The sequence below is a fragment of the Bubalus kerabau genome, chromosome 2 (genome assembly GCF_029407905.1).
Source record: "Bubalus kerabau isolate K-KA32 ecotype Philippines breed swamp buffalo chromosome 2, PCC_UOA_SB_1v2, whole genome shotgun sequence".
In the NCBI taxonomy this organism is placed as follows: domain Eukaryota; kingdom Metazoa; phylum Chordata; class Mammalia; order Artiodactyla; family Bovidae; genus Bubalus; species Bubalus kerabau.
In genome coordinates this window covers 81305737-81331065 of record NC_073625.1, presented here as the reverse complement: position 1 = coordinate 81331065, position 25329 = coordinate 81305737, and the positions used below count along the sequence as shown (strand labels likewise).

The window sequence follows — 25329 nt, the reverse complement described above, 5'->3', positions numbered from 1 at the left end:
ACATGGACTTCAAATGCAAACATATTTCAAGGATTATATTATATCTTAATCCTTCCTTTACGAGCTGCTTTGCTTGTAGTTGTTATTTTTAATTCCAGGTGGCTCTAGAAATACCTACGTGCCCCAAATAAACTTAAGGGTCAAGATGGATGATACAATCAAATGGGTCAATGGATTTTACTAGATGAATATCTTTGTTAAGTCATATAATGGTAACTGGAAAGAACTTTAGAATGGAAGAGAAAATACTGTTTTAGTTTTTTCTTTTGAGGAGAGATCTTCTCTCCACCTTATCCCTACTCTTGTCTTGCTTTTCTTTTTTGTTTATTTGTCTTCATTTCTAAACACACCAACTGATATAAGCAATTTTAATTACTTGGTTCTGAAAAATGTCTTCTGAAGAGAACTTTGTATTATCTTCTGTGTTGTAGCAAATTGCAATTATTTAGGAACAGCTGCTGCCTGCTTCAGGCCTGCTGAGTGTCAAGGTATTCTACCCATTTGGATCTGAAGGTCATGAATTATAGGTCATTGAGTTCCTGCCATCAGGGATTCACTTGTTTTTCTTTTGTTCAGTTCACATTTTATTTTTGCTCCTTCTCCATTTTCCACTTTGATAGAGTGGAGATACCTTTTTATTATATATAAAAAGATACCTTTTTATATACCTTTTTAGATACCTAATTCCAATTCCCATTGGTGAAAAAGAGCCTTCATCTTGATTGCAACATTTAACTTTTAGTTGCAGGCTTCCCTCCCCCCATTTTATTTATTTCCAAAGTTTATTTTCATGGAATTATTACCCTCATAGGTAAAATTTACTTTTATGTGTGTGTGCATTTAAGCATATTTGACACTTGATTTTTATAGGGTATCTTATGTATCTTCACTTTAATTAAACTTGGATGATATGAAGGCTGAAGAATTGATTGTACCTAAGGGGGATTTAATTTCTAAAAGCATGTGTAACATTTAAATATAGTTTATTAACTTATTTTAAACATAAAAGCATAAAATTATTAGGAAATTGCTAATTAGTTCCCCAGAAGACAGGCTCAGAGTGGGTGTGGAGTGTGCAGGCTGTTTATGATGGAGCAACCCCAAATCAATACCTGTGGAAAGAAGGGGCTATAAGCAGAACTGGTAGAGGAGGAAGCCAAGCCTCAGGGCAGATCCATCATATCTACACCCGTGGAGAAAGGAAATGCCTTTTTCAGGATTGGACTGATGAGAAAGCCAAGCTGAGGGTCTTCTGACTTAACACATTTCAGCTGACCCTTCAGGTTAGTTTGAAACTTGAAGGCCTGTTAGAGCTGCCCTGAGCTCTGTCAGGATGGCCAGAGCTTTATTCTCCTACATCCCCAGTCAGAGCATCCTGTGGGACACTCATGAGTAGGAACGTGGCCTTAGGGGAAGATGACCTTGGGCAGCAGTACTGTGCATCTGAGGTGGTCCCTGAAGAGTGTTGTGAAGACTGTCTATTGACATAGCTCCAGTGGCCAGGATATCAAGCCCTACATTGAAGGACTATCTGGATGCTACATCACTGGGTAAGTTTGTGTGTGTTTCATATACTATGAATACATAAATACATATTTATTTTTGTTGAGTAGATGTGAATAAGAGTGTCCTAGTGCCATTAGGAAGGTTTCCCAAACTTATCTAAAATGTGATTATTCCTTTAATATCCTCTTAATATAACCTCTTTAATTTTCTAAATCAGTAGGTTACTCAATTTTCTATTTTGCCTTTCTGTACAGTTTCAAGTGTACCAACCATCATTTATGAATTGGAAAATATGAGAATGAAAAAAAAGGCTTTTTTTTCTAAAAAGCCTTTAGAAAAATATTTTAAGTGAGAAAAGGAAATTAAACCCCAAGTAGAGTTATGTACAAATAACTTCACTGAACATGTATTTGATTGCATTAAAGATGACTTTCTCTAATGGCTAGCCCCCACAAGGGGCTTCCCTTGTGGCTCAGCTGGTAAAGAATCTGCCTGCAATGTGAGAGACTTGGGTTCCACCCCTGGGTTGGGAAGATCCCCTGGAGAAGGGAAAGGCTGCCCATTCTAGTATTCTGGCCTGGAGAATTCCATGGACTGTATAGTCCATGGGGTTGCAAAGAGTTGGGCGTCACTGAGCAACTTTCACTTAGCATCACTTAATGGCTAGCAGTCATTGACTATTAAAAAGAAACAGAGGTATATTAAAAACTGAGAAAATAATACAAACTCTGATCCAATGGCAAATATATTTGTTATGGCTATATATCTAATATTTTTGGTGGGAAAATGTAAAAGAACATGAGATGAGAAGAATCTAAAATTGAATTTTGTGCTTGGGCAAACATTGGCTCCTAAAGAATATTTACAAGAAATAGGTTACGCAGAAGAGTCAAATAATGGTAGGTATAAAGAGGAACAGAACAGCAAGGTGTGTTTTAAAATGTTTCCATCTGATTCATCCTGCTCCAACTCTAAGCTCTATGGGGCTTCTTCTCCCTCTAGGGGAGAGGAAGAGTCAACAGAACTAATAGCCTAGAGAAAGGTACTGGGAAAGACAGGGCAAAAAGTAGATAAGGGAATACGAGTATAGAAAAAAACAGAAATATGAAAAGAGACAAGAAAAGAGAATCATTCATCAACAAAATTTTAAAAAATGGAAAAGAGAAAATTGGAAAAGAGAATGAGCATGTAGCTTTTCAACACCTTCAAGGCAAGCCTATGCTGTGCTCAGTTGAGTTTGACTCTGTTACTCTGTGGCCTGTAGCCCACAGGCTCCTCTGTTCAAAGGATTTTCCAGGCAAGAATATTGGAGAGTGTTGCCGTGCCATCCTCCAGGGGGCTTCCTGACCCAGGGGTTGAACCCGCATCTCCTGCACTGGTGGGCAGACTGTTTACTACTACGCCACCACGGCAACCCTAAGCAGGTGCAAACCCTTCCACCAAAGAGCAGTTTGGCAAATCTCCCAACTCCTTTATTTGTCCTATGTGTTATTTTTATGGCTAGCTTTGCCATTGGGGAAAAAGTAAAATATCAAAGGGTAGGGCGTGGTTAAAAACTCAAAACAGGTGTCACTAGGTATTTTAAAAAATATTTCTCTTTACTTATTTGGCGGCACTGTGTCTCAGTTGCAGTTTGCAGGACCTTTTTGTTTGTGGAATCTTTTTGGTTGCAACCTGCAAACTTAGTTGTGGAATGTGGGATCTAGTTCCCAAGACAAGCTTTGAACTCACGTCCCCTGCATTGGGAGCACAGAGTCAGCCAGTGGACCAGCAGGGAAGTCCCTAGATCTTAATATTGTTTTTCTGATCTTTGAGCACAATAAATATCTCTGCCTCCAATTTTATCTCAGAAATAAGCTACAGGTGGAATAGTGAAAATGTCTATAGCATAAAAGCTGTCAAATAATAGCTAACTGTTAACTGTAAGCCTAAGTAAAAAAGAATCTGAGAAACTCATATGTCATGCTTAGCGTCTTCCTTAAAAATAGGTAAGTTGTGCAGTTGCTGAGATGATATTTGGGAGGGGTCCAGCTCCTTAACTTAACTGGTTGCATGAATCATGATCCAGATATTTAACTTAATTACTTAACCCTCAGTTTCCTCATCTTTTTAATTGGAATAGCAAACTTCATTCATACAGTGGTTTTCAGATTAAATCAGATAATGCTTTTAATGGATTTAGCATAATGCCTGACACATGATACTTTATCAAACCACTTTATCAGTTAAAAGTAGTACATTAGAAATTTTTAAATAGATTTAAAAATCAAGCATGAAGCATTTGAGGAGCTGATGAATTCTAGCTACTGTCAATATCATTTATTAATTCTCAGTACTGATTAGTAAAATGCTGCCCTCAATATATAAGCCAAGGTGTAGTTATGCTAAGAATTCTGATGGTATTTTAAATATCTGACATTTGGAAATACTGTCTGTAAAAGTAGATTTTGCTACTTCACCAAAAAAAAAAAAAAAAAAAAGAGAGAGAGAAAAAGCTATGGATAATTATATCCTAGTGATTCTGGCTTTGTAAGGGAAGGCCCTCTGGAAAAATATGTAGAAAGCTCCATGTAGTGTCCATTGTAAATTTTAGTTAAGTGACAGCACAGATGTTCTCAGACAGTAAAGAATCTGCCCCTAACGCCGGAGCCCTGGGTTTAACCGATGAGTTGGGAAGATTCCCTGGAGAAAGGCATGGTAACCCACTCCAGTATTCTTGCCTGGATAATCTAATGGACTAGGGAGCCTGGCAGGCTATAGCCCATAGGGTTGCAAAGATTTGGACATGACTGAAGTGACTTAGCACCCAGGCATGCACCTAAGCTGAGAGGCCAGATGTAGTTAAAAAAAAAAAAAAAGTCCCTGGAATACGACTTGTTGAATTTTTTAAAAAAAATTATAGTTCATGTTTCTGCAGAAAACATTGTAACAAGAGAATGTAAGAATTTCAGATTTCTTTATCATGGTAAAAACCACTTACTTGAATTGTCATGGTTTAAGGTAACACTTAAGCTAAATGTGTGAGTACATTTTCTCTTTTAAGAATTTTCAAGGTCAACTTTTAAAAGAACTCTTAATCTTTGCCAATTTAACTTTAAAAGGGAAATGCATACATCCATACATCTGTTAAAATTCTGCACTTCCCAAAGTGTGAATCCACCAATATCCATTACATTGATTAAAAGTTATGAAAACCAAATGAAATAGTTGTGATAGTAACATTAAATTCTGTTTTTTTATGAAATCACACCTTTTCTCTTTTGTTTAATTAAATCTTTATTATCACTTCCTGATATTTCCACCCTGAAATTCCTTATACATTTCAGATGCCATTGTGGGCACTAAGAGGTTAAATAACAAAATAAATTAAAAGGTATGATGCCTCTTTTCAAGGAACTTACAGTCCTACATATGCATGAACTTATTTTGACATTAGGCACCTATTTTATTGTGGTAAAGTACACAGAACATAAAATTTAGTATTTTAACCATTTTTCAGTATTTGCTTCTGTGGCATTAATTATACTCATACTGTTGTGAGACATCCATCATTAACCATCTCCAGAAAATTTTCACCTTTCCAAACTTAAATGTGGTACCCCTTAAACACTAATTCATCATTGTCCCCTCCCCTCATGCTGGCAACCATGATTCCATTTGCTGTGTCTGTGAATTTGACTCTTGGAATATCCTTTTGTGACTGGCTTGTTTCATTTAGCATAATATCTATGTTACAACCTCTGTCAAAATCTCCTTCTGTTTTAAGACTAAATAACAATAATATTACACTGCACACATGATATAGGTGACTTTTACACTGTCTTAATTGCCAGTGATTTCCTTTTAAAGAATTATATTTTAAGATCTTTGCTATAAGCCTTTTGTTTTAGAATAGTTTTAGATTTACAAAAACTTTTAGAGAGTATGGAGAGTTTCTATATGCCTCATAATTTTTCCTATTGTTAAACAGTCCTGTTCAAATTCTCCAGGCCAGAATACTGGAGTGGGTAGCCTTTCCTTTCTCCAGGGCATCTCCCCAACCCAGGGATCAAACCCAGGTCTTCCCCATTGCAGGTGGATTCTTTACCAGCTGAGCCACAAGGGAAGTCCTAGCCTATCCCTTCTCTATCAGATCTTCCCAAAACAGGAATTGAACTGGGGTCTCCTGCATTGCAGGCAGATTCTTGACCAACTGAGCTATCAGGGAAGCCCTGCTGTTGCTAACACCTTATATTAATTAGTATGGCTTGTTTGTTACAACCAATGAACTGACATTAATATATTATTTTTGTCTAAGGTCTTTATTTAGATTCTTTTCATTCAGTTCAGTTGCTCAGTCATATCCAGTTCTTTGCAACCCCATGGACTGCAGCATGCCAGGCTCATGTCCATCGAGTTGGTGATGCCATTCAACCATCTCGTCCTCTGTCATCCCCTTCTCCTTCCTTCAATCCTGCCCAGCATCAGGATCTTTTTCAGTGAGTCAGTTCTTTGCATCAGGTGGCCAAAGTGTTGGAATTTCAGTTTCAGCATCAGTCCTTCCAATGAACATTCAGGAATGATTTCCTTTAGGATGGACTGTTTGGATCTCCTTGCAGTCCAAGAGACTCTCAAGAGTCTTCTCCAACACCACAGTTCAAAAGCATTGATCATTTGGTGCTCAGCTTTCTTTATAGTCCAACTCTCACATCCATACATGACTACTGGAAAAACCATAGCTTTGACTAGATGGACCTTTGTTGGCAAAGTAATGTCTCTGCTTTTTAATATGCTGTTTAGTTTGGTCATAGCTTTTCTTCCAAGGAGCAAGCATCTTTTAATTTCATGGCAGCAGTCACCATCTGCAGTGATTTTTGGAGCCCAGAAAAATAAAGTCTCTCATTGTTTCTACTTAGATTCTCTTAGCGTTTACTTTAAATTTTCTTATTCTGTTCAGGATGCTGTCTAGGATATCACATTACCTTTAGTTGTGTTCCCATAGGCTCTTCTAGATAGTAACTTCTTCTCAGACTTTTCTTGTTTTTTTTTTTTTTTTTTTTTTTTTTTTAAAGACTTTGGCAATTTTTAGGAGTTCAGGTATTTTGTTTTTAGGAGTTCAGGTATTTTGGATCCATCTTATGCTTCACTCATGATTAGACTGATGCTATGGATTTTAGGAGAAAAAAAGCACACAAGTGCTATTTTCATCACATAATATCAAGGGTACACACTATCAGCAAATATTATCATTAACGTTAATTCTAATCACCTGCTGGGAGGAGGTGGTTGCCAATTTCTTCCACTGTAAAACCACTTTCCCTCTCCTTTCATACTGTTGTCTTTGGAAGTAAGTCTTTGTGCAGTACCAACATTTAGCAGGTAGAGAGTGATGCTCCCCTCCTTAAAGGAGAAATATCTATACCACTTAACTTGGAATTCTGCTATATAAGAGATTTATCTATTCTTCCCCTTTTATAAATTTTTGCCTTCATTTTTTATATCAGTTTGGATGAAGCCATTTTTAGGAAAGGAAATAATGTCATTTAGTGTTTGCTGTAGGAGAAGACAATGGCACCCCACTCCAGTACTCTTGCCTGGAAAATCCCATGGACAGAGGAGCCTGGTGGGCTGCAGTCCATGGGGTCGCTAGAGTCGGACACGACTGAGTGACTTCACTTTCACTTTTCACTTTCCTGCATTGGAGAAGGAAATGGCAACCCACTCCAGTGTTCTTGCCTGGAGAATCCCAGGGATAGGGGAGCCTGGTGGGCTGCCGTCTATGGGGTCACACAGAGTCGGGCATGACTGAAGTGATTTAGCAGTAGCAGCAGTGTTTGCTGTGCCATAGGATCTGTGTTAAGTGTGAAAGTGAAAGTGTTAGTTGCTCAGTCGTGTTTGACACTTTCCAATCCCATGGACTGTAGCCTGCCAGACTTCATGTAGTACCCATTAATTCTTTGTGTAATCCTAGCCATAAACAATTTGAGATAGATATATATTTTCACATTGTTGATCAATAAATCAAATCTCAGCCTTAGTAACTTCAGTTCTGTGAGAAATGTACATCTAACTATCTTGCTCATGTAACTGAGATTTGAAGTTACTCTGTGACTCCAAGAAATGGATTAGATTTTGAAATTAACTCTTTTGTTTTCAGTAACTCCTTTGATAAGAGCTTTAGATATGAGCTTTGTGTAATCCTTATAGTTATGGACCTAAGTAGCTTTGCTAATCTGTACAACTAATAAGTGTCCGTCCCATGGTAAGTGTGTAGGTCTATCAAATCCCAACCAATGCCTTTTATAGTTTCCATAGCTCTCTGTGCTGTATAGATCTATATCATTTAAACACTGAATTTTTGAAGGAGAAGTTAAAACTGTAGGCTTCGGTTCCTTGGCTAGCTGAGAGCCTTAGGAAAATTATGTATCTATTCAAAACTTCTGATTCTGTATATATAAATTGCAGAGAGGGAGCAGTGATGATGATATTAATAGGTACTACAGGATTAAATACAGTGATTGATGATTAATTAGAGTTCTTTTACATTGTGTCTGGTACAGAGTAGGCTCACTTTGAGTTAGATGTCATTATCAATATTGTTCTTGTGTTTTTGTTCCATACTTCAGTATGTGAGATAGTCTTACATTTTAGGTTGGGTTTCCTAGAGGACAAGTTAGAGATAGTTCCATCTGCAAATGATTAAGGCTGGAAGTAGGCAAGGCAGGAAACAGAAGGTGAGCCAAGGTATGATCAGGTGAAGCCAAATCAGCCTAGTCTGTTGCCATGGCAATGGTTTCACCTGGTTATAGAGCTGGACTTTTTTATCCTCTATCAGTCAGTCACTGGCTATGGGCTGTGGAGGAGGGGAATGGTGTCAAATTTTAGGCACAATCAGGAAGTTCATGGACCATCCTCAGAAAGAAGGTTCCCAAGTGCAGGGTATCCTCAGCTAAGTAGTGCAGAACCAATAAGAAGCACTGGAGGAGATCAGGCGGGGCACAAAAAGGGCCCATGGTTTTTCCTCCCCAACTGCACAGGAAATTTCCTTAGACAAGACTTTCAGTAGAATTACAGATACGTCTCAGACTCTGCAGATTTAGAGCAGTGAGTTTGCAGATGGAAAATTGGGCATTACATGTGTGCTTTGGAAGCTTTTAGCAAAATAACCTGGTTTGTTGTGGATTGTATTTTTCACAATTGTTTAGTTCGCATTGGCTGTGCTAGAGATGGCTTAGTTCTCTTCCTGGAAACTAAAATATTTATCAAGAACTATTCATAGAAACCTCCTGTGGATAGAACTAGTACTTCCAATAAAATATCACTAAGGTTATATTGCTATGGTTCTCTAGCTCATGGTGCATTAATCCTCACCCCCTCCTTTGTTTAGTACCTCTCCTTTGGCCCCACCCCCAGATACTCTGATTCATTTGGTATGGGGTGAGGCCTCGGTTTTAATTTGCTTTCAATGCTTTCCAGCCAAGATTGAGAATAACCAGATTGCAGTAAAAATTAGCCAGTTGGAAAGTTTTAAATTGTCTAACTGCTTCAAAATGCAAGCAAAGAGATCTGCCTCATCTTGAAATTATTGCATTTAAAAATACCAAAAAGGTATATAATGACATTTTAAATGACAATGTTGAGAAAAATATAGATTTCAGAGTGCAACAAAGTGTTCATTCAAGATGATCCTGAAAATGCAGAAATTCTATCACCTTTCCTATGCCCTCCAAAACAGGAGTCCTTGGTCTAAAAGAATATTAAACCATTTTGAGTGAACATTAACTTGCACATGCAAATAATGTAGATATTAGACCAGGTATACATGCAAGCGCAATCAAAGTGAAATTTTAGTATATAATCAAAAATTAAGCACTCATAACTGGACACAAATGCCCAAGAGGAACTCAGGTTGGTATGCTATGCTATGCTATGCTAAGTCACTTCAGTCATGTCCGACTCTGTGTGACCCCATAGACGCCAGCCCACCAGGCTCCCCTGTCCCTGGGATTCTCCAGGCAAGAACACTGGAGTGGGTTGCCATTTCCTTCTCCAATGCAGGAAAGTGAAAAGTGAAAGTGAAGTGGCTCAGTCGTGTCTGACTCTTAGCGACCCCATGGACTGCAGCTTACCAGGCTCCTCTGTCCATGGGATTTTCCAGGCAAGAGTACTGGAGTGGGGTGCCATTGCCTTCTCCGCAGGTTGGTATAGTATAACTGATATAGTTAAACTAGCTCTACAATTATGTAAAGTTTAAAAATAAAATAAAATTAATTAAAAAAATAAAAGAAAAAAAAAAAACTAGCTCTAACATAATTCTAGTCATAATATTTTAAAGGCAATAAAATGCATGTCATGATATTTTCCTTTCTCTGAAATTAGCATTCAGGGTTTCAATAATATATTTAAAATGAAAGCAAGTGAAAAAGTTTTAATTATTTTATTAACTATTAAAAGAATGACAATGTTTTAGTTCCTAAATAACCATAATTTTCCTCCCAAGTAGTCATCTGTCAACAATATTTCTTAAGCTATTTCTGTACTTATAAGCAATATAATTTATAGAATTATCAAATAAAGATAAAAATATGTGTGTTACTTATCCTATTATTATTATTATTAAACATTGAGCTCTAGTTTTTCTTTCCGCAAAGAGGAGCATTGGTGATTGACAGTGCTGGAGAAGAAAAGAATGTTTGACTATAGAACTTTCCCTTCAGAAGAATTTATTGCCCTCCATTAAAAAAATTCTACTCAGATTTTCACTGTAATGCTATGAAGATTACCTTTAGAAAACCCCAGTTTTGTTTTTCCTGGCCACAAAAAGTTAAAAAGTAAAAAAAAAAGACTACCATTAGGTTTCTGCTGGCGTTGTTAAGTTTGCCAGATAAATGTCTCAATTGAAAACTGAAACTGTGATTTATTGGGCTTGAAATATGAGGCATATCTTTTATGTAGGAATTTTAAGTATCTTATTAAGCAATGGTAAAGTTGATTCAGTATTTAATCAAAACAAACCACAAAACAAGTATGTGCAGTACTTATCCCTCTCTCAGGAATCACCAGCTACTGGAGATGGAGGAAGAAAATATTCTTACATTTTCAAACTCTTATTTCACTTTCTAGCAGTATTTCAAAAACTACTGTCTCTCCAGATTTATAAACCTAGGAAACATTTGAATGCAGATAAATATATATGTGTCTGACTCTTGTGACCCCATGGACTGTAGCCTGCCAGGTTCCTCTGTCCATGGAATTTTCCAAGCAAGAATCCTGGAGTGGGTTACCATTTCCTTCTCCAGGGGATCTTCCTGACCCAGGGATCAAACCTAGGACTCCTGCAATGCAGGCAGATTCTTTACCAACCGAGCTACCAGGGGATTCCCAAATATATATGTTTACAAGAGCAATTCTAGTGCACAGGACCTTTATCATAAAATATCAGACAAACTCACCTATTATTGTCCTCAGTAAAATGAAGAGAGTGAACCTGAATTATTTTGAAAAAATGCCAAGATGCATGTAGCATATGTTAATTCAGTTTTCACTCATGTTTGAGAATACACTTTTCAAATCTTATAAAAGGGCAAATGTTTCCATGCTTCTGCAAAAATGCCTCATAGATATTTTAGATGTTTGGAAAATATCACTTCTTATGTTTTATTTTTTTTTTTAATAAAATTTAGCCTGTGAAAAATATACATTTTACTTCTGATTTTTCCCTCTTCATTTTTCTCTCTGTGACAACAATGGTGCGTAAGGAGTAGGGACAGTGCATTTTAAAATGATGATATTTGTGCTTATTAAATAAGCCGAAATTTGTTGGAAGAAAATGGACAACGAAACACACATGCTAGAAATATCATTAGAATATTAGCAGAAATAATAGATAAGAACTTTTTGCTCGGCAACATACTGAAAAATGAATAGAACTGAATAAAAGTGAACATTTTTTTCAAAAAAAGCCAAGAACAACTCTAGAATGGTAAGTACAGAATTACACTCACCTTTATGTGAATTAAAGAACTTAAATATAACTGGCTATTTAATTGGTCTGGTTGTAACACTGCTGTTACCTCCCTCAGGATGTGCAGAATTGGATAAATGGAAATACAGAGCTTTTATTAAATTTTAATTGTATTTTATTAAGGCACAGGAAAAAAAGACATTTTTGTGGTTTTATTATTATCATGGTAATTTGCCAAGAGAAGGATTTTAATGGTTTAAATGCTAATTATTCAAAGATAGATTAAGCTTTACAAAAAGAAAAATGGTTGCTCAGAGATTTGGACATGCTGAGGAATAAAAGATAACATTTGATATAACAACCCATGCTGATCCTTTAAAAAAGAAAACAGTTGGATTAAGAAAAATCTGCATTTTGAAAAGCCAAATGAATACATAAAACCATAACAAAGACAAATAAATATTCATTCATTTATTCAGCAAATGTTTATTAATTGCCTCCTTTGTGTACCAGCAACTTTTAATCACTGGATATACAAAGCCAAATTATACATGGTCCTGCCATTGCAGGTGTTCTGTGGGAGGAAGTGAGAGATGTGAATCAATAATAACATAAGACAGGGCTGGGAAGGATTGAAGTTCTGTAGAATTGCAAACAGAGGCACCTGTGGGAGCAAAGGAAAGGAAAGGAAGTTTCTCCAGACACTTATGAATTTTAAGGCATTAGGAAATAGTTCAATGTAAATAGGCAAAGCCAGTCCAGGTCCAATATGGCAAAGCAGAGAAATAGAAGGAACTGGGGAAGTAGGCAAGGGCTAGATAGCAAAAGATCCTTCTTGCCAAGGTAAGGAGCTTGAAATTTATCTGAAAATTTAGGAAGGAGCTATTGGGAGATCCCCACCACCCTTAAATTGAGGTAAAATTTATGGATTGTGAAGTATACTTAGTGAAAGTTCCTTAGTAGGCCAAGGATATAGTGAGCTCTTCATTTTAAAAGTATGAACTTGGCAGAAGTATAGGCTCCCCAGATGGCATAGTGGTAAAGAACCCACCTACCAGTGCAGGGGACATGAGACAACGGTTCAATCCATGGGTCGGGAAGATCACCGGAGGAGAGCATGGCCACCCACTCCAGTATTCTTGCCTGGAGAATTCCATGGACAGAGGAGCCTGGAGGGCTATAATCCATAGGGTAGCAAAGAGTTGGACACGGCTGAAGCTACTTAGCACACATGCATGCATGCACACGTGGGAAGTAAACCATCTACCATCTGTCTTTATAGCAGTCATCTTGCTCACCAAATGTCTATGTACTCCCATACTTTTCCTACCTTCATTCAGTTAGGTAAGACCATATGATTAGTTCTGGCCAGGGAATTGTGTCAAAGGATACAGATAGTTGGCAAGGGCTCCTCCACCTTACCTTCTTCCCTTTGATGCAGGCTTAGAACCTGTGCTCTGTGTGGGGCAGCCTCAACATTAAAAGACTCATGCTCCTTGGAAGAAAAGCTATAACAAACCTAGGCAGCATATTAAAAAGCAGAGACATCTCTTTGCCAACAAAGGTCCATATAGTCAAAGCTGTGGTTTTTTCATTAGTCATTGGCAGATGTGAGATTTGGACCATAAAGAAGGCTGAGTGCCAAACAATTGATGCTTTTGAACTGTGATGTTGGAGAAGCCTCTTGAAAAAATCTCTTGGACTGCAAGGAGATCAAACCAGTCAATCCTAAAGGAAATCAACCCTGAATATTCATTGGAAGGACTCATGCTAAAGCTGAAGCTCCAATACTTTATTTTTAGCCACCTCATGAGAAGAGCCGATTCACTGAAAAAGACCCTGAATGCTGGGAAAGATTGAGGGCAGAAGGAGAAGGGGATAACAGAGGATGAGATGGTTGGATGGCATCTTCGACTCAATGGACACTAGTTTGAGCAAATTCCATGAGATAGTGAAAAACAGGGAAGCCTGGTATGCTGCAATCAATGGAGCTGCAAACAGTTGGACATGACTGAGCAAGTGAACAACAACATCTCTCCCTAATATAGTTCTTGGCCCACTTTGGCCCATTCTCAAAATAAAAGGTAGACTTTTTTTTTTTTTTTGAAACACAAGTAAATCCTGTCACTCTTCAAAATCCTCCAGTGGGTACCTTTCTCAGAGTAAAGTCCCTAAAATGATCTATAATGTTCTATATTTTCTGGTCCCTAACACTTCTCTGATTTCAGTCGTTTCTCCTGTTAGTCACTGCTCTAACGATGCTCATCTTGCTGTCACTATAACATGCCAGGAAAGTGCCTTCTTCAGGTCTCTCAGACTCACTACTCACTGTATCTAGAGTATCATCCCCCCAGATCTCTGTAGGTCTGTCTCCTTCTCTGCCTTTGGATAGCTGCTCCAGTATCACCTTCTAAGTTAGGTCATCCCAAACCACCCAAAATTAGCGTTCTTATTCTCTCAGTGACCTTGTGAGTTAGATAGTTATTTTTACATTAAAGTTGAGGGAAAATGTTCACAAGATGTTATCCCCATTATAAAAAGAAGGAAACAGAAGCTCACAGAATCACGACTACGGTGTTAGTTTGTACGTTATTCTACATTCTTTATATCTATGAACCTATTTAATCATAATAAGAAATCTGTTATCCACAAAAGTCACATAAAATATCTAGAATCACACAGTCATTAAGCTGCATAGATAAGCTGAGACAGCATCTTTGAATTAATAATCTTTTCTTTTACTCTATTGGCTTCTGATGTTATAATTCAAATCATGCAGAACCATAGTATTAATTATAAATATGTGCTCAGGGATTGGTTACACATATTTTTCAGTTAAATATCTCCTTCTATAATTTATATTACCCTGACTATAATTTTCAAAGTTGTGAAATATTAAAAGCCAGAGTAATTGGAAATTTTGTGTTGTTGGCCCCTCAATATGGGCTGTGCTGCAGTACTTTAGTCTATATTGTAAATTACTGTAAACTTTTATCACAATCCTATTCTCCCCAAGAGATAGTCTGTTTCTCTAAAGCAATTAACTTAGAATTGCTTTAGAAATGTCAATATATAACTTCTAAAAAATGCTATTTCAGAATTTTGCATTCCTTTTCTTCTTTGGATGATTTTTTAAATATCATTTGTGCAACTAGTTCATTATTACAACATCAACGGTGCCTAACTAACAATAGCTGGCATTGTATAAAGCCATAAAATATTCAAAACTGAAGAAATACAAAGATCTTATTTAAAGCAGAGATTAGTGTATCTCTCTAATTCGATCATAGGAACAGTTATAAACGACATAAAGACAGGTAGATATTTAAAGTTTTTTTCAAAGTTGAAATAATTTAACATACCATTTGGCAGCTCAAATTGCATTTGTTTATAAATTATATATTAAAATTTTCCCATGCTTCTGCCCATCACTTATAAAAGTATTTTATATTATACACAGAAAGTTGTATTAATGATATTGCTCAATAGTGTATGCAAACCTCATTTTTGTTCTATTTCCCTTTACTTCTAATCTCTATTTTATTTCCTATCATACAATTAAAGCCCATTCTATTGTGTTTGATATGTTTTTAAACATTCATGTAATCGTATAAAATATTTAGAAATATTTGTAATTGTGTGTTTTAAAATTTTAAATATGGTATTGGGCTATAAATCTTACTCTGCTCCTTATCTGTTTTTAAACTCAAGGCTGCTTTTAAGTAATATATAGTTTATTATAATCTTCATCTAGTTGTTTCTAACTGGTGAATAAAATTTCACAAGTGTGTGTCCACCTCGTTTTTTTTCACCCACACTTCCAGTTACCTGTGCTTCCTGCCCTTACTGGTAAAACTGCAATTGATTGCTCTCATACAGGTTATGGGAGATTTTCTCTGAGATCCTTATTCAGAATTATGATCCCTGCCTCCAAGGACCTTCCTCTACTTTAATTGTACTAAGCACTGCCATTTACTTCCAGAATGCCTGTGCCAATGTAAACCCTCAACAGTAACTCATTTCACTCATATTTTTCAATCTGTTTTGCACTGGCAGTCACTTATTTTGTTTGGGTATCCCTACTTTTCCACATTTTTATTGCTAAACTCATGCATGTTCTTGTATTAGCACTTAACAACAGGATGATAGAGATTTGCTTTAGATCAAAATGTCTCTCTTCTAATGTTAGGCTGTGCTGTGCTAGGTCGTTTCAGTCGTGTCCAGCTCTTTGTGACCCCATGGACTGTAGCACTCCTGGCTTCTCTATCTATGGGATTCTTCAGGCAAGAATACTGGAGTGCGTTGCTGTGCCCTAGAGAGTACAAGTAATTTGTGAGATAAATCTGGACTTTTACAATTAATTGTTTCTTTCTTTGCCTTATAGTTGTTTTGTTTGCCTTATTGGATCCTATATATAAGCCTCTAAAAGATAGGAGTTTTGCCTTAGATATTCTGATATTCATCCATTCATTTATTCATTAAAATATTTACTAAGCACTTCTCTCATTATAGTAGTTATCTAGGTAGTGCTAATAGAGATGTTCAGTTCAGTTCAGTCGCTCAGTCATGTCTGACTCTTTGCGACCCCATGAATCGCAGCACGCCAGGCCTCCCTGTCCATCACCAACTCCCGGAGTTCACCCAGACTCACATCCATCGAGTCAGTGATGCCATCCAGCCATCTCATCCTCTGTCGTCCCCTTCTCCTCCTGCCCCCAATCCCTCCCAGCATCAGAGTCTTTTCCAATGAGTCAACTCTTCGCATGAGGTGGCCAAAGTACTGGAGTTTCAGCTTTAGCATCATTCCTTCCAAAGAAATCCCAAGGCTGATCTCCTTCAGAATGGTCTGGTTGGATCTCCTTGCAGTCCAAGGGACTCTCAAGAGTCTTCTCCAACACCACAGTTCAAAAGCATCGTAAGACCCAGTTTCTATCTTAAGCACCTCAAATTAATAGTGGAGCAAAGCATGAAAATAAATGATCAAAATGCAAAATAACTGCTGCTGTAGAAATGTATACACATATATGGATTATCTCTTTTGAATTTTGTTTATGCTTCTCTGGCCTTGAAACACGAGAAAGTACAGAAAGATAAAAGTTTTTATTTTCCTTTTCTTCCTCTTTATCTACCTCATTCTTTGTTACTGCAGAGCAAGTACTATGATAACAAAATGACCTCTTATACTTAAGTAGGTCAGAAATGAACTGAAGACTGATTACTTCAAATGTGTACCAAAATATTGATTTTGGAACCAAGTTTTAAAAACTGAACAGATAATACCTAAATGCTTCTTATGAGAGATTGAGTGTTAACAAGACAATGGAAAGTAAAGTCCCACTTTTGATATAAAAAATTTAGTGAAGATGCACTACGGTAACTAACTTCTTACTCCTGGTATAAGACTTGGTCAAGAAACAGAACCTCCATCAGATCAGATCAGATCAGATCAGTCGCTCAGTTGTGTCCGACTCTTTGAGACCCCATGAATTGCAGCACGCCAGGCCTCCCTGTCCCTCAACAATTTTTAAAAGGGATGTCTTAATTCTTGGCTTCTTACTTATGACATTTCCTGGAATTAGTTCTTTTGAAAGGCACCAAGTAGACTCAGTTTATAATTTTGTAAAATTGTGTAAATTCTCTATGTGTTGGCCAGCCATATGCAATTCAAGGTGAAGAGTCCAGGAGATGGAAATAAAGAAGGTTAGTGGTATATACTGCTAATAACTTTGTCCAAATTTGAAAAAGATGTTCTCAATTTGATTGGCACATGCAGTTAGGATAAGATGATCAGAAATGAGTTTTAAATTCTGGAATGTTAAGAAACAATGGACTCAAAGAAGAAAGAGTGGGGGAAAAAAGCTTTGTCAGAATTGTGTCCTATTACCTTTCTTAGAGGAAGAAATACTTGACTAGAATCCTCAAATGTGGCTCAGCAGGAGACTTTGCCAAGTAAATGAGGGAGAAAGGGAAAGTTTTGGTAGACAAAATAATATCTGCAGAGGCACAGAGATATGCAACAGCATACTTTGTTCAGGAAGTTAAAAATAGCTCATTAATGCTGGAGCAGAGTCAGGGTTGGGTTAGAAGGCCAGGAAGGCCAAGTTGTGTGAAATAAGCCTGGAGAGGTAGGTCTCATGAGAAAAGAAATACAGGTTATTTTAGAGCAATGGGGAAGAAGGCGATGGCAACCTACTCCACTACTCTTGCCTGGAAAATCCCATGGGCGGAGGAGCCTGGTAGGCTGCGGTCCATGGGGTCATGAAGAGTCGGACATGACTGAGGGACTTCACTTTCACTTTTCACTTTCATTCATTGGAGAAGGAAATGGCAACCCACTCCAGTGTTCTTGTCTGGAGAATCTCAGGGACGGGGGAGCCTGGTGGGCTGCCGTCTATGGGGTCTCACAGAGTCGGACACAACTGAAGCGACTTAGCAGCAGCAGCAGCAGCAGCAGAGCAATGGGACTATACTGAAATCTTTTTCTCGCTCTTTTTTCTTAATTAGAAAGCTATATTTATTATAGAAAATTTGAAAAATGTAGAAAAGTAAAAAGATTAAAATACATGTTTTCACCGTCCTATCCTCCTGAGATGACTATTATTAACATTCCTTTCTGTATCACCAGCCCCACCTGTCTATCCATCTATCTGTATTTTTAGTGGATTACTATTATTTTAGCTTAATATTTAGTTTACTATACATTTTAGTTTGTATATCTTTAGTTTACTGTATCTTTAAGGATTGCTGTGCTTTGTAATAAGCATTTTTACTTAATATACTGTATTATCCCAATATTTATGATATTTCTATAGTACTTCATATTCAAAATAAACCCTATTTTATTTGAAAGTTAAATTTAAAACATGACAAAATTCCTTGTTGATGAGTTTATTTTGAAAGGAGAGTCAAAATAAACATATTGTGCACTAGTTATTTCTGGCTTGTGATAATCTAGGTAACATTTTTATCTTATTTGATTTTCTTTCAAAGAATTTGCCACTAGATTTTAGTGTAAAATTGTCTGTGACTCTTTAGTCTTGCTGCCCTACTTTCTATGTTTAATGGAAATATCTCAAAGTATGCCAATGATATTTTCCCCATTGTCTTTTGAAAGCACTCCAGTTATAACCCTCCCCTCAAAATTCATATGAAATTGCACTCTTATCAAGATTTCTGATCATTTTCTTGTTGCTGAATGCAATTTAATCATCTCCATCCTGGACTTATAAGAGTCATTTGACATTGCTAATTTTTTTCTACCTCACTGTAACACTGTTTTTGACTTGGCTACTGGGCACCTATTCTTACAATTTTCTTTTTACTTCACTACCTATGTCTTTTGAACATTGTTTGCTGATTCCTCATTAGTTGGCTTCTAAACTTTGGAATAACTCAGGGCTTAGTATTTGGATTTCTCTTTTATATGCATGTGTATGGACAGGGAGGCCTGGCATGCTGCAGTCCATGAGGTCGCAGAGTCGGATACAACTAAGTGACTGAACTGAACATATATATATATATATGTATATATATATATATATAATATATTGTATATATACAATATACTCACTTAAAATTTATATGTATGTGAAAGTCACTCAGTCATGTCTGACTCTTTGCACCCCAGTGGACTATACAATACATGGAATTATCCAGGACAGAATACTGGAGTGGGTAACCTTTCTCTTCTCCAGGGAATCTTCCTAACTGAGGAATCGAACCCAGGTCTCATGCATTGTAGGTGGATCTTTTACCAGCTGAGCCACAAGGGAAGCCCAATTTATATGCCTATATGTGCATAAATATAGATCAATTATATATTGATACATATATTTTTATTATATTTATACATAACATACAAATACACACTACACATATATTTATACATACCATATAAATTATACGTGTTCATTCTATGGATGATTTTACTTAGTTTCTGATATATATTATGCAGCTTATACGATATATGTTGTTTTTCAATCGCGTCCAACTCTTTGCAACCCCCATGGACTGCCACACACCAGGCTTGCCTGTCCTTCACCATCTCCAGGAGTTTGCTCAAATTCATGCCAGTATAGCATATAGATATGATTCTTGGCTTTTTTGGATAAAAAGCATAAAATTCTTAATGATGATATTTCATAGTTTATTATACTTAGAAGAAACTCCACACTATTGAATTTCTTACTGTATTTCTTGATGTCAGTCATATAAGAGATGCAAAGGAAGGGGAGAGAAAAATCAAAGTTATTTAAAAAATTCAAAATGGTTCAAACTATTATGTTGAAAATGAACATATGACCTCAGACACACTGCCTCAAAATATGGCCCCTTGGCAAGTTGTACTATTACTTTAAGATGAAGGAATTTGATAGTGACAGGTGCAGGAAGGACTCAGTGGCCTGGCTATTTTACCTGAAGCCATAACACCCTTATGTGGGAGATGCCCTACCTAAACCTGAAAGAAAGGAGTATCCTTATCTTCAAAGACAGTGGGGTGCCAAGAGGAATCTGAAAGAATGGTCATTACCGTTTCCCTGATTCACTACCCTTAGCTCATGCCCTTTTTGTCTTCTGCTGCTTTCCCTGACTTCACTCTTCACCAAACCTAATACAAAAATGTTCAGGCTTAACCTTTTCTTCAAGTCTTTGTTTCTCCATGAAGGCTCCTATGTCTCATAAAACTTCTATCAAATAAATGTGCTTGCTTTTCTCTTATTAATCTGTCTTTTGACAATCTACTTTATAGGACCCCAGTCAGAAAAGCTAGAAGGGCAGTAGGAAAAATAACTTTTTCCTCCTTTACAAAAGTATTCAAAGTTTTTCTTATCCTAAACAGAATAAGTTTCTATATAAATTTATTGTAAAATAACATGAAATAAAATATTTTGTTTTATATGAATAATACATGTATATAAATATATGAATATATATTTAAATATATATAAAGTTAAGGAGAAAGAAAAATATAGGTGGATGCATTCACTTTGAAACTCTTGATACTTTTTAGCTGACTTGCGTATTTCAAGGCTTTATATTCATTTAGCACATATTTCTGCAACTGAAGGCACACTGATTTCTTTCCCCCTCAGGTTATACATAACTCAATCCTTTTCTTAAGTTGGGAAGTTGGTTGTACTTTAGTCTTGGTATTTAGTCTTGACTGTGAAACACAGGCTCTGGATCAAAGGGCTTAAAATCTCATCATCCTAAAGCTAGTAAGTGACAGAAAAGCTTTTCAAAAGCTCTATGGAAACCACTTATGTTGAGTAAATTATATGCCACAGTCAAACATTTTTCAGAAAGTTTTAGACAACATAATGGGCGTGGGAATTCCACCAGTTTGGTTTCTTCATTCAGGAAAGTTCTATAATATGATTTCTGTGCTAATGTTTTACATATGCCCCAGATTTTATTACTCTATCAGATTTGGAGTGTAGCATTGAAGATAATCAAGCAACAAATTATGGAATTCTGAGTCACAGCAGTTATGCAGCAAACAGGCAAATAAAGAAAAACAATAACTATTTGAAAATGTAAAACTAAAACTGAACCTTTCAGTTAACAGCTAGAGACATGTGAATTCCACAGTTTTTTTAGCTATATTAAGAAATAAGAAATTTTAGCTGTAAAAAACAAAAAAAGCAAAGAAGTTGGAACCAATTAAAAAAATGGGCCTTATTCTATTGATCAAATATTAAAAATATAGACTAAGCTTTCTACATCATACAAAAAATAACAAGATGAAATATTTTGTTAAGAATGTAAGAATGTTTATATTCTAATAGCCAGCCTATCATAGCATTCCACTCTGCAGTGATACTCACTTCATTTTGCCCTAAACTTTGTAGCTCTGTGGCATCTGCATTGGAAGGGTAGAAATTCTAGCTCTTCTACGAAAGACAATAGTCAGTGTGGGATGGAATTGAGAAACTTCAAGGCAGTAAACAGATGTAAAAAGTCTCCTTGTCCTGTTTCCCAACAGCTGCCAATCACAGGATTTTCACAATAAGATACCCCTGAGAACAAAGTCAGCCATCTCTTGGTGCTTGTCATCTTCATAGAGGACTCACAGCAGGCAGGATAGCAAGATTGGCTACCTGGGAAATCCAGGCTTGGGGGATGTATAACAATGAGAATGACGTTAAACAAATGGACAAGGATGGTATGCACTCTCTTCATTGGTGCCTGTTTAGCTCACAGGACTCCAGTGGCTAGAACAATGCAGATCCCAAGAGAATGAACAACCAGCTTGTGTCAAACCCTCAGTTTGGGCTGTGCTCTTTGCTTTTCATTGTCAAAAACAGCTAAAAGCTGGATGTTGTGCTTCACAGATTAAGACAATGCCTGTTCTCCCCTTTCACAAATAGGATTACAGTACTATGTGCTTAAAACACATTTTTTTTTTCTGGTTCTTGTTTTTATACTCAAATGCTTGATTGACGATACCCTGGGAGATGTCATTGTTTCTGTAGCAATCATTGTAGTATCCTTGAACACAGAGAGCCATGAAGACTCTCTTCCAGGTGTTTCATCAATGTACCAGAAGGATGGCCTCTTGGAGGGTTCACTTGTCCACTGCTTTAACATCAACTGATGTCTATTAAGAGCATATAAGAAAGAAGACATTAAATGGTACAGGGCAGAAAGGAGGGAGACTAAGTTCATTAAGGGCCTCCATCTGAAAGCAGCATGTGTGGAATGTCAATTTAATAATAGAATTGACAGCTTTTCTCTGGTGTCACTCTGTAACAATGGCTCCTTTGACAATTTATAAAATGGACCCTTTGTAGATGTCAGTGAGTGGCACTGCATACATTTGCGAATGCCCTGCATAACTAACATTCTCCTTGATGCTGCACTTTCAGGATCTGTCCCAAGGATCTTTTCAGACTGACCCAGGGAACGGGTATATGAAGATCCAATGAACCTATGCTGTGTATTTGATACAGTTTTTAATGTTGAAACCCCAACATCATCAGATCATAAATCAAACTGTTTAAGTTGTTTGGCAAATAGTCTTGGGCTAGAAAATACTTTTGGGCTACGTTACTCTAACACTAATACAAAATACATCTAATCACTTAATAATTTTGTGATGAGCTTACTATAAAGTGATATCATTATTTCAGGCAAAATTTGGCCTTTCAGTGTAAACATAGATCATTCTCATGAATTGATTCAATCAATACTGTGTACACAGGTAAAGTTTTTTTTAAAAAACCTTGAATGGCACTGACAGCAAAAAATGAACAATGTAGAAGCAACAAAAATTCCTCAACACTCAAATTGCAGATTGTATTACTTAGATTATTCTTAGTGCTTTAAACATTTTTTTTTTGCCTATTAGTATTGAATTAATCAGGAAAGTCTTTAAAAAATGCAAATGGATTTCTCAAGTATCCAAAATCAAATTTCTATTTAAACTTCAGTGATTCATGCTATCTATAGGGAAACTATTGTATTTTCTTATTTCAGCAGTGTTTCACAAATTGTTATTCCTAAATGAGAAAATACATACAAAGCATTTGAATCAAGATGGCAAATATATAGATTTTACTTTAGTCATCATGAAGAGTTGATTCGACCTGAGCAATGACAATTTCATTCACTGTGCTGAAACTACAATTACAAAATGTATCATGTCTTTACAAGAATACTGAACAGTAGTTTTTAGTGATAGATGACAGAAACATATGCATATTAGTTTTAAAGGAATATTCATTGATTCATTAATCCTTTAACCATGTTTTATTTCCTTGAATAATTTTTACAGTATTCACATTAAAATAATAACATGGTTTAAGTTAGAAAATGTTGAACTTTCTTATTTGATAACTGTTATGCTAATTCTGCTATCTAATTATCTAATAATTTATAATATTCAGTATTCTATTCTGTATAGGATTAATTTAATTTGCAGTTAAAAGACGAGAATCATAAAGTAATTCTGTAGTTAATATATGAAGTTCTGGACCTGTAAAGAGGCTTAAAGATTCATATATCTAACTTCATCATTTTACTTACAAGGAAACTAAAGCCATAAAATTTACTGATTTTGTAAGTTTTAAGACAAATTTTCTGTTAGTAATCACAATATAGAACATATTAATCATAAATTGCCAAATAATTTAAAGAATTTTTAAAAATGAGAACATAGAAAGTCAGCTCAGATTCTTTGATTGTGAAACATCTCCATCTACAGTGGTTATTTGCCCTGTATATGTGAACTACTGGGCAGGTTGTAACAAAATGGATATATATGTATATATGCATGTTTCATGGAAATATTAAATGTAAATCAAATGTGGAGTCATAATTAATCATTATTTACTCTCAATCCTGATTTAACAGTTAACTAAATTGATAAAAACAAAGTATTACCTTAAGCATTTTTAGGGATAATTCCCTGGTGGCTCAGATGGTAAAGAGACTGCCCGCAATGTAGAAGACCCAGGTTTGATCCCTGGGTCTGTAAGATCCCCTGGAGAAGGAAATGGTGACCTACTCCAATATTCTTGCCTGGAAAATCCCATGGACAGAGGAACCTGGCAAGCTACAGGCCATGGGATTACAAAGAGTTGGACACAACTGAGAGACTAACAAAAATTTTTAAAGAGTTAAATTTAATTTGATTTAATAAATTAATTTGATTTAATAAATAAGGTAGCCTAAGAAATGGGAGAAAATATTTGTAAATCATATACCTGATAAGACATTAATATCTAAAATATCTAAGAAACTCATATGACTCAAAAAAAACCCTACTAAGCTAATTAAAATAATTGACAGAGGAACTAAACATTTTTCTAAAGAAGATATACAGTTAGACAGTGGGTGCATGAAAAGATCGCTAGTCATCAGGGAAGCACAGTTCAGTTCAGTTCAGTCACTCAGTTGTGTCCAACTCTTTGCGACCCCATGAACCGCAACACGCCAGGCCTCCCTGTCCGTCACCAACTCCCGGAGTCTACCCAAACCCATGTCCATTGAGTCGGTGATGCCATCTAGCCATCTCATCCTCTGTTGTTCCCTTCTCCTCCTGCCCTCAATCTTTCCCAGGATCAGGGTTTTTTCAAATGAGTCAGCTCTTCACATCAGGTGGCTAAAGTACTGGAGTTTCAGCTTCAACATCAGTCCTTCCAATGAACACCCGGGACTGATCTTTAGGATGGACTGGTTGGATCTCCCTGCAGCCCAAAGGACTCTCAAGAGTCTTCTCCAACACCACAGTTCAAAAGCATCAATTCTTCGGCACTCAGCTTTCTTTATAGTTCAACTCTTACATCCATACATGGCCACTGGAAAAACCATAGCCTTGACTAGACGGACCTTTGTTGGCAAACCAAATTGAAATAACACTTCAAATCTGTTCAAACAGATTGTCACCAAAAAGATAAGAGATAATGCTGGCAAAGTGTGAAGAAGAGTGAACCCTTGTGACTTAACTATGTGTTAGCGTAGGCACAATATTTAACATCTCTAAACCTTTTTGGTCCTCACCTATAAAATAAACAAACAAATAAATGTGAAGTCCTTCCTACATTATATGATACATAGTAAGAGCAAGATAACGCTAGTTAGCAAGCACTGATAGTGGCACATGTGTTACTGGTAGAACTAAACCACTTTACAAATCTCATTGAGGGGTTACAGTGATGCCAGTGAGAGGAATGTTCAATGTGGGTGCAGGCAGATGACAGTGTGTTGTGTGTGTGTGGTTTAATACTGCAATTTTATATTTTCAAAATATTTATTTTGGGAATTTACCTATAGAAAAACAAAAGCTTGAAAATAATTGTGCTGCTCTTGGGGGCATGTTTGATCAATTAAAGCAGGACTGTGGAGGTGAAATTTAGCCTGTCATGTCTTTGAAGTTG

General features: G+C 36.5%; 1 long non-coding RNA gene across 1 annotated transcript; it reads left to right on the top strand.

Moving 5' to 3' along the window:
• The first annotated feature begins 553 nt into the window (after positions 1 to 553).
• Positions 554 to 15236, top strand: LOC129643408 (uncharacterized). The gene is made up of 2 exons (XR_008710294.1): positions 554 to 1550; positions 13048 to 15236. It is a non-coding gene; the product is annotated as an uncharacterized LOC129643408 (long non-coding RNA).
• Positions 15237 to 25329: the final 10093 nt, after the last annotated feature.